General features: G+C 47.6%; 3 non-coding genes across 3 annotated transcripts; 1 reads left to right on the top strand and 2 right to left on the bottom strand.

Annotated features, from left to right (window-relative positions):
• The first annotated feature begins 294 nt into the window (after positions 1-294).
• Positions 295-367, top strand: trnak-cuu (transfer RNA lysine (anticodon CUU)). The gene has a single exon. It is a non-coding gene; the product is annotated as a tRNA-Lys (tRNA).
• Positions 368-806: 439 nt separating this feature from the next.
• Positions 807-889, bottom strand: trnal-cag (transfer RNA leucine (anticodon CAG)). Its single transcript has one exon. It is a non-coding gene; the product is annotated as a tRNA-Leu (tRNA).
• Positions 890-12315: 11426 nt separating this feature from the next.
• Positions 12316-12387, bottom strand: trnaw-cca (transfer RNA tryptophan (anticodon CCA)). The gene has a single exon. It is a non-coding gene; the product is annotated as a tRNA-Trp (tRNA).
• Positions 12388-14518: the final 2131 nt, after the last annotated feature.

Here is a 14518-nt window from a genome sequence, read left to right as displayed (position 1 = left end):
GTGGAGAACCAAGCAGAATACAGAATGTACAGAGAAGGACTATCAAAGGAGGAGGAAGTAGAATCAGCAGAAAAACAGGATATTCGCCCATAGTACTTATCTGAGGAAGGACACACTTGCCTTGGAGGTGGTGCAACAGAGGTTCAACAGATTGATTCCTGGGATGAGAGGGCTGTCCTATGATGAGAGATTGTGTAGAATATGCCGATTCTCTCTTGGGTTTCGAAGAATGGGAGGTGATCTCGTTGAAACGGACAATATTCTGAAGGGGATTGACAGGATAGATGTTGAGAAGCCTGGCTAGCTCAGTCGGTAGAGCATGAGACTCTTAATCTCAGGATCGTGGGTTTGAGCCCCATGTTCGTCGATTACAGTTCCTTAAAATTTATGTTGCTTTCACGGGAAAACATCATTAATGAACCCATTTTCTTCTTTTGCACAATGAAAGAAATGCGAACTGAGGGAGAGCTGATAATTTAATCATCTGTTCTGTGCTCTGCATAAGAACACAAGAACCAGGAGCAGGAGTCGGCCATTTGGCCCTTCGAGCCTGCCTTCTTTTGCACTGAAACAAATTATAACCTTGAGTTTAAATTAGCAGTGCGGGATATTTACAGGGCACCTTTCAATGCTTCACAAACCCATTCCTTTCGCTACAGCCACCCGGGATCGTTTCCCAGTTTGGGAAGTAACTTTGATATCACCGTTTGTAATTGAAGTGGAGTAATTTTATTATGTTAGATGGATGTCCCAAAGCACTTCAGAGTGGTGTCAAAACAAATGAGTTTGCAATTAAAAACACTGAATGTCAGGAGTGGGATTTTAACCCACGCCTCCAGAGGAGACTGCGACCTGAACGCAGCGCCTTAGACCGCTCGGCCATCCTGAATGTGTGATGCTTCACTTACAAGTTATTACTCAGGAAAGTTTCAGACCAGGCGCTTGTTCAGTGTTGCTGGAAGGCCCAGTGACCGGGATATCCTCTCCCCCGGGGTTTTCCTGAGCCTGTAATTGGTGCACGGGGAGGTTTGGCCCAGGTCCGAGGTAGCTTGCATCCCAGGGATGGACAATAACCCTCTGAGCTCTGGAACTGGGGAAGAGCGAATAATTAATGAGCTGTTTGTGGGTTTCAAATGCAACTTAGATCTGATGGAAGAAACCGATAGTGTTGTTTCACAGAATGAAAGAAATGCAAACAGGGACAATCGAAATTTCAATAACTGAACTTTAATAATTAGTGAAACTTTAACCCTTGATGAAGTTTTATCCCCGATCTGATTTAACACACTCTGTATTTGAGTAGATTAGTTTTAAAATGTTCATTGCTCATGCGACAATGTACCCTGGACAGCTTTTGTTCAATTTTATTGCAGACAAGTTTTTGCTTCACAAATAATGTTTCCGCCCAGGCTCGCAACAGAGACCTTTCGCGTGTGAGGCAAACATGATAACCGCTACACTACGGAAACTGCTGCTTAGCTCAGTGCCCAGAGAGAAGTGTTCAGCAACAAGCTGAAATGCTCAATCCCTCTCTCTGCAAAAAGTTCCATTCACAAACAATTCTCTGACCTGAACTGCACCAAACAACAATATTCTCCTTTCAAAGTAATTAAACTCCCCAATTTCCACATCTACAATTTTAAGGACAAGGACTGAAAGCGCTTTGCGATCAGAAAATTGCCGGAAACCCCTGTGGTTAATGACAGGGCTTTTGATGGTTGATTTCCGTACACACCTTGTGTTATGTATTTAACCCTTGGCCACCTGTATCACACCACCACCAGAGGGCCTACCTGTTGGAGTCCCAAGGGTTCCCAGCATCCATTGGGAGCACGGTATATAAGCACTCTGGAGTCTTATTAAAGGAGCTAATGTCACACTTACTCATTGTTCACAGTACTCAGTTTCATTCTTTATTATGAGCGTATCAATTGGCGACGAGACAACGAACAACCACGCGAAAATGCAAGTAACAGTTGGTATAACTTGATAACAGCACAGCTGGCAATGGTTGCGGAATATATTCGTGCAGCCAAAACGCACAATGACAACCTGGAACTGCACGGCACCGAATCCTCAGGGAAAAACAATTAAAGGCTTTGTCCCTGAATGGGCTACGATCCACCAACCTTGCAGTGAATAGCTGAACGCACTGATCCATTGCACCACAGAGACTGATAGATACACATATTGCAAGACATCCCTGTGATATCTTCACAGAACACAGCACACACAGCTTCCTAACATGCAGGCTGCTCTCTCGGAACTCTCCGGAAAGAGCCTGGTCTGTTTAATGATTAACTATACAGTTGCAGTACACAATACGTCCACATCCACAGTGTGGAGCTACAAGCATTATATGCTTACAGACATTACAATCCCAAACCAGGGTGTCAGTCAGTTAAAGCTTCAGATTGCTCTGACCGGGATGGAACTTGTTCACTCTCAGTTGTACTTTTCCCAAATAAAGGGTGGGACATTCATTGTGGATGTGTGGAAGCAGTCTGGTCCTGCACACTGCAAACACTTCCATGTCACCGCCAACCAGCTCTCCCACAACCGGTGTGATCTACCTTCCAGCCTTCCGGTGCCTTGTCTGTGACGAAGTATTCTGATTGTCCCGAAGCCGGTATCCTTTGTCATCAATCGGGTTTTAAGTTGTTTCGGTAATTTTTACCTGCTGGACAGTCGAGGCACAAATTGTAGAGTGGAACACTTGCGTGGACCCCGGTTTCCTAGTGGTTGATTTTCCTGGTTGGGTCCGTCGGTCGCGGTGGTCCAGTTGATGCCTGTTACCAAGTCAGTTGGTATTGATGTTCCACTGATTGGTTTTTTGAAGTTCTTTTCTCCGATGTCGTGATGTCTCTTCCTGTGTTATCTCGCCGTGTGCTCTCGATCTTGATCTTGTTGTTCCAAAGTAATGGTCAGAAAAATAGATTGCTCTTGGTACGATAGGCCCCCAGTTATACTCTGAGAGGCTGCTTAATCTTCGTGCCAAATCTAACGTTTCTTTTGTTTAAGTTTTGCTGCCCATTGATTTAAGTGGTCTTCTTTGTATAAGTTTTGGTGGACTAGCTAACTGAGACTTGATTAAATGTTTTAATCTGGTGTTGATAGACTTTGGGATGATGATACTCCTTATTTATGAACTGATGAACTCTTGTCCATTGTAATAGCACTGCTTTGGCTTCGGGAAGTCTGGGCTGAGCCAGATATTTCTATACATGTTGAAAATGTGTTGGAATATGGATGTGATATTTGGGTCCTGTGGGTGGGGTGGATAATGTTTCTTCCGTGGTCGATTGTTTAAATGCTAATGTTTTCTGGGGGTCTGACTATGATTAAAGAGCTACCCTAGACAAACTGATTAGCTACAATATCCAAACTCTAAATCCCACCCCTCTGTCACTGCAGCTTTTCCCCACAGGCCCAAACATGCCTTTTAAAATCCCAAACTTGGTTAAGAATTGTAGATTTCCTCCATATGCTTTTTAGAATCCCAAACTTTATGTTTAATAGTCCGAAATCGAATTTCCTTTTCAGTGAGTCCAAACACTGGGGGGTTTCCATGAATTTTGGAATCTACATTGGCAGTCCCTCGGAATCGAGGAAGACTTGCTTCCACTCCTAAAGTGAGTTCTTTGGTGGCTGAACAGTCCAATACTAGAGCCACAGACCCTATCACAGGTGGGACAGATAGTCGTTGAGGGAAGGGATGGGTGGGACAGGTTTGCCGAACGCTCTTTCTGCTGTCTACACTTGATTTCTGCATGCACTCGGCGATGAGACTCGAGGTGCTCAGCGCCCTCTCGGATGCACTTTCTCCACTTAGGGTGGTCTTGGGTCAGGGACTCCTGGATGTCAGTGGGGATGTTGCACTTTATCAGGGAGGCTTTGAGTGTGTCCTTGTAGAGTTTCTGCTGCCCACCTTTGGATCGTTTGCCATGAAGGAGTTCCGAGTAGAGCACTTGCTTTGGGAGTCTCGTGTCTGGCATGAGGACAATGTGGCCTGCCCAGCGGAGCTGATCGAGTGTGGTCAGTGCTTCAAAGCTGGGGATGTTAGCCTGAATAAGGCTGTTGATGTTGGTGCGTCTGTCCTCCGAGGGGATTTGTAGGATCTTGCGGAGACATCGTTGGTGATATTTCTTCAGCAACTTGAGGTGTCGACTGTACATGGTCCATGTCTCTGAGCCTTACAGGAGGGCAAGTATTACTACAGCCCTGTAGACCATGAGCCTGGTGGCAGTTTTGAGGGCCTGGTCTTCAAACACTCTTTTCCTCAGGCGGCCGAAGGCTGCACTGGCACATGGAGGCCGTGTTGAATCTCATCATCGATGCCTGCTCTTGTTGATAGGAGGCTCCCGAGATATGGGAAGTGGTCCATGGTGTCCAGGGCCGCGCCGTGGATCTTGATGACTGGGGGGTAGTGCTGTGCGGTGAGGACAGGCTGGTGGAGGACCTTTGTCTTACGGATGTTTAGCGTAAGGCCCATGCTTTCATAGGCCTCAGTAAATACGTCGACTATGTCCTGGAATTCAACATCTGCATGTGCGCGGACGCAGGCCTTGGTGAGGCCTCACCTGGAATATTGTGTACAGTTTTGGTCTCCTAATCTGAGGAAGGACATTCTTGCTATTGAGGGAGTGCAGCGAAGGTTCACCAGACTGATTCCCGGGATGGCAGGACTGACATGTAAAGAAAGACTGGATCAACTAGACTTTTCTTCACTGGAATTTAGAAGAATGAGAAGGGATCGCAGAGAAACATATACAGGTCTGATGGGATTGGACAGGTGAGAGGCAGGAAGTATGTTCCCGATGTTGGGGAAGTCCAGAACCAGGGGTCAGAGTCTAAGGACAAGGGGTAAGCCATTTAGGACCGAGATGAGGAGAAACTTCTACACTCAGAGAATTCTGAACCTGTGGAATTCTCTACCACAGAAAGTTGTTGAGGCCAGTTCATTAGATATATTCAAAAGGGAGTTAAATGTGGCCATTACAGCTAAAGGTATCAAGTGTATGGAGAGAAAGCAGGAAAGGGGTACTGAGGTGAATGATCAGTCATGATCATATTGAATGGTTGTGCAGGCTCGAAGGGCCGAATGGCCTACTCCTGCACCTGTTTTCGATGTTTTTATGTTTCTATGTTTCTATGCAAAGCACAGAAAAAAATGGTTGAAGTATCGACTCTGCCTCAGTTAGCATTTCTTTCATTGTGCAAAAGAAGGTGAGGGGTTAATTAATGATTCAATCCTGTGAAAGTAACACAAAAGTTTAACAAAAAAACATACGGTGACTGGCAGGTGAGCACTGCTTCTGATACCCGGTGGGAATGGGCGGGGATTTTAAAGCCCCTTGTATTGTGAAACCTTCATATAGTCAAACATTTCCGATGTGCTGTATCGACCTCGTGGCGCAACGGTAGCGTGTCTGACCCCAGATCACGTCGAGGTCACTGTTCTTCAGGGTAATTCGGGAATTAATATTTTCTTTGCTGTTTGGCAATAACCAGACCCTTGCTCCAAGGTCTGTCTCACTGTTTCCCAGGTGTCAGGCAGAGAGACACCTGCTGCCCTCATTTATTTCATGTGACAGGACACAAAAGTTCAAAATAAACCTGTAGTTGGCCACATATTGCCCTAAATAGTCAGGATGGCCGAGCGGTCCAAGGTTCTGTGTTTAGGTCGCAGTCTCCTCTGGAGGTGTGGGTTCACATCACACTTCTGACACTTCCTGTTTTTAATCATTAAGCGAAACTCATTGTTTGACACCACGACCAACGCCTAAAAAGTGGGATTTTGCAGTCCACCTGCTCGCTTAACACTTCCGTCTGACCTGGTGCTGAAAGTGGAGATGTTTCCGCAGTGTCGCGGTTAACACATTCGCCTCACACGTGAAAGCTCAACAGGCGGGAATATTTTCTGGAGCTTTCTCCTCATGCATGCTCAGGGGCGAGTTTGTTCTCCTGTGAAATGTCATAAGATCATAAACATGTAAGGATTAGGGGCCAGAGTAGGCCATTCAGCCCCTCGAGCCTGGTCCACCATTCAAGAAGATCCTGGCAGTTCCTCGACAGCAAGTTTAAACATCTGGGGCGGAGCTGTATCAACGACAAAAAGGTGCATTTTGCAGAAGCCCAGTAGATCATGAGATTCTAAATCTCAGGGTCAGAGGTGCGAGCCCACGTTGGGTGATTATTTTTCATAGAATTATATAATCAGAAGTTTACAGCAGGGAAGGAGGCCATTTCGGCCCATCGTGACCGTGCCGGCCAATAACAGGCTCTCCAGCCTAATCCCACTTTCCAGCTCTCGGTCCATAACCCTGCAGGTTACGGCACTTCAGGTGCACATCCAAGCACTTTTTAAATGTGGTGAGAGTTTCTGCCTCTCCCACCCTTTCAAGGCAGTGAGTTCCAGACCCCCACAACCCTCTGCATGAAGAAATTTCCCCTCAAATCCCCCCTACACTTTCTACCAATGACTTAAAATGTATGCCCCATGGTTGTTGACCCCTCTGCTAAGGGAAATGGGCCCATTCTGTCCACTATATCAAGGCCCCTCATAATTGTATACACTTCAATGATGCCTCCCCTCAGCCCACTTTGTTCCAAGAAAAACAACCCCAGCCTAGCCAATCTGTCCTCATAGCTAAGATTCTCCACTCCCGATAACATCCTCGAAATCTCCTCTGTAAGTCTCCAGTGCAATCACAGTCTTCTTCCTGTAAAGTGGTGACGAGAACTGCACGCAGTACTCCAGCTGTGGCCTAGCCAGTGTTTTATATTCAAGCATAATCCACCTGCTCTCTTATTCTAGGCCTCGGCTAATAAAGGCCAGCATTCTGTATGTCTTCTTAACCAGCTAATCCACCTTGCCTGCTACCTTAAGGGATCTGTGGACATGCACTCCCAGGTCGCTTTGTTCCTCTACAATTCTCAATGTCCTACCATTTAATGTTTAATCTCTTTCTATTGTGTCTGTAAGCACTCAAGTAATGACTCCATGAGGCAAGGTATTGTACTTGAACTGTGGTGACCTTAGTCCATTTATTGCAGCTCCTGAGTGAGGGTACAGGATGGTGAGCTCCGTTTTATACCTGGTTACCTGTCGTGTACAGGTGATCCCGAGGTCTCCACCAGTTGCACCCTCTGGTGGTACAGGCATCGTATATACAGTGTGAAGGTACATCCAGTAGTCTTATGTAACTGTACATTGAGTGTACAGGGAGTATACTTATATTATACAGACACAACATCACTCTCCCCTCAGTCTTGTGCCACTTGCCTTTGCATTGTGTGCTCTGGCCCGAGACTTGAGTGCCCAAAGCCCTTGCACCTTGTCTATGCTTTGGCTTGGTTCTCTCCCTGTGGACCCCCAAGTCCTTATTACCACGACATTGGGAAATGTTCAGCAGTGGATGGTTGGAGGTTGCAGTGGGGGTTGAGTGGGTTCTGGGTGTGATCCATGTGTGTCCATGGCTACATACATCCATTCCCCCCCCCGCACCCTCCCCCCCCCCACACATAGACCATGTGTGTGGCTCAACACCTGCATGTGCAGACCTGTACAGACAGAAAGAACAAAAAAACATCGGATTAGTTACATCACTGTTTGGGTTCTGCAGTAGTGGAACAAGTACATTTTACAGGTAAGGTACATACGTGGTATCACAGTCTTGCCCCTGGTTTGTGTAGGTGCAGGTGGGTGAGGACACTAGTTCCAGAGTCACCAGACTGCGTCCAGGTTGTCTGATGGCGGCGCTGTGTCCCCTGCCAGCTGGGTGGGCTCAGATCGCTCACCTGGCTGAGTCTCAGAGCCTTTGCCGTTGCTGAGTGATGGGCAGAGCCACAGGAGTGTGTGGCCTTCCTGTCCTCCTTTGAAGGGTGTGGTGTCTCCCTGCTGCTCTTCAGTGATAGTGGGAGCCTGGTCATCCCAGGTCCTGTTGGGAGGTCAGGAGGGTGATATCCGCTCGCTGCCAGTACTGGCCTGGTGGCCAGAGAGGTAGAGCTGATCGGGGGCAGGGTACCGGTCGTGGTGACTTTGCCGTCCGCTGATCACTGGCCCTGCAGCTGGTATGCTCCCTCTGTGTGTGGCCACACTCCCTGGGGTATCACATTGGTCCCGGAGGGGCAGGCTACATGGTCGCTGGACCTGGGTGCTGACGGGAGGTTGCCCTTGGTTTTGTCGGCATGCTTGTAAATCCCAGCATCGCACGTCATCACTTCGTTTACTCTCACAATACTTTGGTTCTGACCGCAAGTGCCCGACTTATCATGATTAGTTACATTTACAAACTTGAAATTTTCAGTTACATCTTTTACATTTGTATCACCATCATCGCTGTATAAAGAGTGGAACTGTCACTTTAATTGTGATGGGTTGCCGCTCTCCTTTAAGAGGGTCTTTCAATCTTTACCTCAATCCGGTTCGCCATTCGGCATCACGTGTTGCTCCCTTGTGGTCTGGCTGCCGCCATCTTGACTTCAGGCGCTTCACCTCGTGGTTCGGACGCCATCTTCTTTCTCTCCATGAGGTAGGCTGCGGTGATCCTTTTCTCCCCAGGTTCTGCCACGGAAGCCAGGAAGTTATCTTCTGCGTGAATTTTCTTCTCTGGAGTCCTGCCACTGGAGCCTGGAAGGTGAGGTCTGGTTGTTTGGCTGGATCATCTCGCCGTTGGGTTGAGCGGTCTGTGTCGTCGCCTCACAGTCGAGTTGGGCGGTTGGTTTTTCAGGTGTTGTGCTGGATCCAACTTCGGGGCCGCGGAGGACGTCGATCGCTGGAGGTTGGATCTTTTCCCAGCTCCAAGTGATCTTTTTCATCCACCTTCTTCCTAATAGCTTTGGACCATCCCCAGCAATGATCCACAAAGGTAACCTGTGCATCTCGCCGCCATGGGACACCTGGACATCCACGCTGCCAATGACTGGGATGTATCGTTTGTGTAGGTGAGCAGTTTCACTTCGATTGGGATCATTTTAGGTCGTTCGATTGGATTGTCCCAGAGTTTCTCAAAGGCCGCCTGATTCATCAGTGACTGGCTCGCCCCTGTGTCCACCTCCATCGTGACTGGAACATAGTTGGCTTCAACTTCCATTTTCACCGGGGAACTCTCGGTGGTGCAGGTAAACACTCCGTACACCTCATCGTCGCTGGACTCCGGATGATCAGCCAACTCTCCATCGACTCGGTGAGTATGATTTCTCTTGCATATTCGCTGGAGGTGGCCCTTCATGTTACAGCCTTTGCAAGTATAGTCTTTATAGCGGCACTAGTGGGCCCTGTGATTTCCTCCACAGCGCCAGCATGGGGTTGGCCGGTTGGCCACATGTGGCGGACTCAGGATTGTGGGACTCGGGGTTCTGTTCTCTCTTCCCTGAGAGAGACTGCTAGCAGCAGCCCTGCCTCTAAAAGGCACCAGTCGGTTCACAGTACTTGCTGGGTTAGAGTCCTGGGGGTGAGACATCCACTTAGAATCGCAGGCCAAGATCATGAACGCCTGGCTTACATTAATTGCCTTCTGCAGGGTGACCGTGGTGTCCGCAGAGAGCAGCCTGTGGAGAAGGCCCTCGTGACCGATTCCAATAACAAAGATGTCCCTTAGTGCTTCGGTGAGGTGATCGCTAAAATCACATGGTACGGCCAATCGTCTCAGGTCTGCAGCATATTTTGCGATTTCTTGGCCTTCGGATCCACCGGTGGGGAGAGAACCGGTGTCTGGCTGTGAGGATGCTCTCTTTAGGTTTGAGCTGTTCCTGCACCAGCGTTACAAGCTCCAGATATGTTATTGTCTTCTCTGGGACTAGCAGGTCCCTGACAAGGCCATAGACGGTGGGCCCACAACTGCTGAGCAGGATAGCTCTGCACTTATCAGCCAGCGAGGTTGGGTCATCTCCCCCCATGTCATTCGCAATAAAGAAGTGTTCGAGCCTTTCCACAAAGGCCTCCCAATCTTCCCCATCGGCGAATTGTTCAAACGTGCCAAGGTTAGCCATTGTCACATGGAAATTCGTATTCTCGTCACCAGTTATTGTGTCTGTAAGCACTCTCGTAATGACTCCATGAGGTAAGGTATTGTACTTGATCTGTGGTGACCTTAGTCCACTTATTGCAGCTCCTGAGTGAGGGTACAGTACTGTGAGCTCCCTTTTATACCTGGTTACCTGTTGTGTACAGGTGACCCCGAGATCTCCACCAGTTGCACCCTCTGGTGGTACAAGCATAGTGCATACAGTGTGAAGATACATCCAGTGGTCTTATGTAACTGTCCATTGAGTGTACAGGGTGTATACTTATTTTATACATGCACAACAAAGATCATCGGTTAATTAATGGTGTTTTCCCGTGAAAGCAGGATAAAATTTATCAATTATTTAATTTCTGCATTTAGAAAGACATGGGTTAATCACGGATAGTCAGCATGGATTTGTTCAGGGAAGGTCTTGTCTGACTCACTTGATTGAATTTTTTGAGGCGGTAACCAAGTGGATTGATGAGGGCAGTGCGTATGATGTCGTGTTTCAGGATTTTAGCAAAGCTTTCGCCAAGTTCCCACATGGAAGACTGGTCACGAAAGTAAAAGCCCATGGGACCAGGGCAAAGTGGCAAGTTGGATCCAAAATTGGCTCAGAGGCAGGAAGCAAAGGGTAATGTTTGATGGGAGTGTTTGGGACTGGAAGGATGGTTCCACAGGGCTCAGTGCTAGGTCCCTGGCTTTTAGTGGCAACATCAATGATCTAAACTTAAATATAAAACGTTTTCAGGTGATACTAATTTAATCCAGAGAAGTGTGAGGCTGTGCATTTGGGGAGGGCAAACAAGGAAAGAAACACACATTAAATGGTCCGACATTGAGAAGTGTGGAACAACAAAGGGACCTTGGAGTGCATGTCCACAGATCCCTGAAGGTAGCAGGCCAGTTGGATAAGGTGGGTCAGAAGGCGCATGGAATGCTTACCTTTATTGGCTGAGTCATGGGATAGAAGAGCAGGTTGGTTATGCTTGAAATGTATAAAACACTGGTTCGGCCACAGCTGGAGTATTGCATGTAGTTCTGGTCACCGTATTACAGGAATTATGTGATTGTACGAGAGGGTACAGAGGAGATTTACGAGGATGTTGCCAGGCGTGGAGAATCTTAGCTATGAGGACAGATTGGATCGGCTGGGTTTGTTTTCATTGGAACAGAGGAGGCTGAGGGGAGACAACATTGAGATGTATAAAATTATGAGGGGCCTAGATATAGTGGATAGCAGAGGGGTCAACAATCAGGGGGCATATATTTAAAGCAATTGGTAGAAGGTTTAAAGAGGATTTGAAGGTAAAATTCTTCATGCAGAGGTTTGTGGGGGTCAGGAACTCGCTGCCTGAAAGAATGGCGGAGGTAGATACCACAAGTAAAAAGTATTTGGATGTGCACCTGAAGTGCCGTAACCTGCAGGGTTATGGACCCAGAGCTGGAAAGTGGGATGAAGCTGGATCGCCTCTTGTTGGCCGGGGCGGAAGTGATGGGCCAAAATGGCCTCCTTCTGTGCTGCAAACTTCTATCATTCTATAATTCTATGAAAAATGTAAATGTCTAATGTGGGTGTCGAAACCACGACCCTGAGATTAAAAGTCTGATATTCCAGCGAGTGAGCTCGCCAGGCTTCTGCCAAACATACCGTTCTCTCACTGATTGCAGACAGGCGCCTGTTGGCTCCGCCCCAGATGTTTAAACTTGCTGTCGAGGAACTGCCAGGATCTTCTTGAATGGTGGACCAGGCTCGAGGGGCCGAATGGCGTACTCCGGCCCCTAATTCTTACATGCTTATCATCTGATGAACTTTTCACAGGAGAACAAACTCGCCCCTGAGCATGCATGAGGAGAAAGCAACAGAAAATATTCCCGCCTGGTGAGCTTTCGCGTGTGAGGCGAACGTGTTAACCGCGACACTGCGGAAACATCTCCACTTTCAGCACCAGGTCAGAAGGAAATGTTAAGCGAGCAGGTGAACTGCTGAATCCCAGTTTTAAGGAGTTGGTCGTGGTGTCAAACAATGAGTTTCGCTTAATGATTAAAAACAAGAAATGTCAGAAGTTGGATTCAAACCCACACCTCCAGATAAAACTGCGATCTAATCACAGCACCTCAGACCACTCGGCGGTGTGTGTGGCCACCTGCAAGTTGATTTTGAACTTTTGTGTCCTGTCACATGAAGTAAATGAGGACAGCAGGCGTATCTCTGCCTGACACCGGGGAAACAATGAGACAAACCTTGGAGCAAGGGTCTGGTTAGTGCCAAACAGCAAAGAAAATATTAATTCTGAAAGAACAGTGACCCTGACGTGATTTGAACACGCAACCTTCTGATCTGGAGTCAGACACGCTACCGTTGCGCCACGAGGCCTACACAATGTGTGTGAGATGTTCCTCTATATGAAGCTTTCACAATACAAGGGGCTTTAAATTCCCCGCCCATTCCCACCAGGTGTCAGAAGCAGTGCTCACCTGCCAGTCACCGTATGTTTTTTTCTTAAACTTTTGTATTGCGTTCATGGAAAAGCATCATTAATTAACCCGTCACCTTCATTTGTACAATGAAAGAAATGCTGACTGAGGGACAGTCGATACTTCAAACATTTCTTCTGTGTTTTGCATGTTAACTGTTAAACCAGGTCCCATTTTACACAATTTTTGTCAGGGATTGTTTCAAAATCTTCATTGCTGATGACACCGGGAATCTGGGGCAACTTTTGTCAAATTTAACAGCATCGGTTATTCCTTCCGTGCATAGAAAATAGAATCTGTAGTGAAGATAAAATCCCACGGTGCTCATTTTCAGATCCAACGCAGTAGGATTACAAATAAAGTGAAAGAATTTTACAGTGAAAAGATTTGGAAGTTTTACTTGTATTTGTATCTTTAATTAAACTTTGTGACGTCTGACTCCCGTTCATGCCTCTGCTGAATAAGAAAGGAGGGTTTGACGTTGACCAGACTGCACTGCCCCTGATATTTGTGAGCTCATCCTTTATATTCAGTGGTTTCTCGCCCTTTGATGGGCTGCAGTGTGGCGGATATCACGTTGGCCTCACACACGAAAGGTCCCCGGTGGATCCGTTTTCTCTCACTCAAAGTTATCTATTTATTGGTTAAATAAAGAGCAATTAAGGAATAAGGGAGCCCTTTTACCAGGAGAATAAATAGCAAATAAAAACAGCAAATGCTGGAAATCTCAGCAGGTCAGGCAGCATTTTCCAGGACACTAAACTCTCCTCCGATTGTTCCGAGATAGCAAGTTTAAACATAATGTTTCTACCCAGAATCAAACCGGGTACTTTTCACTTATAAAGCAAATGTGATAACCACTACACTACAGAAACCTCTGGCACAACAGCCCCAACAGAGGGGAGCTGACCAGTGAGCTCCCTCTGTGCTGATCAGGAATGTGTTGGCTCACCTGAAACAACTTCTGTCCCACACTGAAAGCTCTCAATCCTTCTCCTCCGCTGCCCTTTACAGAAATGTCACGGATCACCCAGCCACCGTGTTCACTTCCACATCCTCACAGTGGGGCCACAGAGGCTCCTACCGTCTCCCCGCGATCAGCGAACTCGCCCAGTTTACTAAATTAAACCCCGAACACGTGCCTGGCAAAGGGCAGGAGAAGCAAGATAGTCTGTAAGCTCGGTCTATCGCAGAAAGTATTGGTATTCATGGTGATTACAGCAATTATTAATCGTCTCACAGACCTCAATTATTTTTATCCGATGAATTGATCGAGAATTGAAACCAGTTTAGTGCGCCGGATCTTAACCCCTCGACCACCAGGGAACGGTTATGATACATATAGATATATTTATATATATTTATATATGAACCTGAATATCAATGGCGAGCTGCCTAGACCTCATGGGGAAGTGGTAGTGCGTCTAACTTTGATTGAGAGAAGTTGTTCCACAGAGACACCCATTTCATCTTTTGTTCCCTTTTAAACGCTAGAAACTGAGACAGGGGAAATAAATAGAGAAATAAAAGCACAGGGATAGAGACAAGAGGAAGAGAGAAGGGGAAAGATACTGTCCCCACCCAGAACTAATGCAGAAACCCCTCTGCTGCGCTCGGGGTGGCCACCCACAGCCTGGATACACTAACGGGAGAACACCAGCGGCAGGTCGGGGCCATAAAAGGAACGGCGAGCCGCCCTGGGAGCAGCTTGGAGGTCCCGGGAGACTACTCCAGGGAGCAGCGCGAGCTGGTGCAGCAGGGCGGCGGCAGCGAAGTGTGATGTCATCAAGGTCCAGGTCGGTGATTGGAGCGTGGGCAGGTACAGCAGGAGCGGCGAGATCGGGGCAAAGGAGCGGCGAGAGACTGTAGAGGGACGTGATCGGGGCCCAGCGGAGGCATGAGTTCGGGGCCAGGGGCCCAGGGTTAGCACGGGCCAGCCCACACTGCGATATGTGTGTGCACTAGGTCCATGCAGCAGAGCTGGTCGCCTGTCGTCTTGGATAACCCTTGTCACTGGACCAAGACCTCGC

Source organism: Pristiophorus japonicus, unplaced genomic scaffold (genome assembly GCF_044704955.1).
Source record: "Pristiophorus japonicus isolate sPriJap1 unplaced genomic scaffold, sPriJap1.hap1 HAP1_SCAFFOLD_472, whole genome shotgun sequence".
Taxonomy (NCBI): domain Eukaryota; kingdom Metazoa; phylum Chordata; class Chondrichthyes; family Pristiophoridae; genus Pristiophorus; species Pristiophorus japonicus.
Note: the sequence above shows the minus strand (reverse complement) of the source record. Positions and strands in the feature narration are given on the sequence as shown.